The sequence below is a fragment of the Coptis chinensis genome, chromosome 4, assembly GCF_015680905.1.
Source record: "Coptis chinensis isolate HL-2020 chromosome 4, ASM1568090v1, whole genome shotgun sequence".
NCBI classification, from domain to species: Eukaryota; Viridiplantae; Streptophyta; class Magnoliopsida; order Ranunculales; family Ranunculaceae; genus Coptis; species Coptis chinensis.
Window position 1 is genome coordinate 67881033 of NC_141459.1, and position 317 is coordinate 67881349.

General features: G+C 39.4%; 1 non-coding gene across 1 annotated transcript; it reads left to right on the forward strand.

Moving 5' to 3' along the window:
* Positions 1-214: 214 nt before the first annotated feature.
* Positions 215-317, forward strand: LOC147504508 (small nucleolar RNA R71). The gene has a single exon (XR_015194048.1). It is a non-coding gene; the product is annotated as a small nucleolar RNA R71 (small nucleolar RNA).

Here is a 317-nt window from a genome sequence, read left to right on the forward strand (position 1 = left end):
ATGCTGGCAGCCTTAACTGTGGAAGAAGAATTAGCGGAGCGGGGGATGTCATTACCCCCACTAGTTATTTTGATGCTTAGATTGATCTTCTAAAAAGTTATAAGCCTCAAAGGCACCTTTACTAAGGAAACTACCCCCAGTCATTATATCAAGAACTTATTTATGGTGATGTAAAAGCACTTTGAAAAAGGCACGAACAAGCGTGTCTTTCACAAGGTTATGATGTTGACACTCGATGAGAAGATCAGTGAAACGATTCCAGGCCTCTAAAAAAGATTCATGAGGATTCTGGCAGAAGAAATGAATCTTTTAAAGCT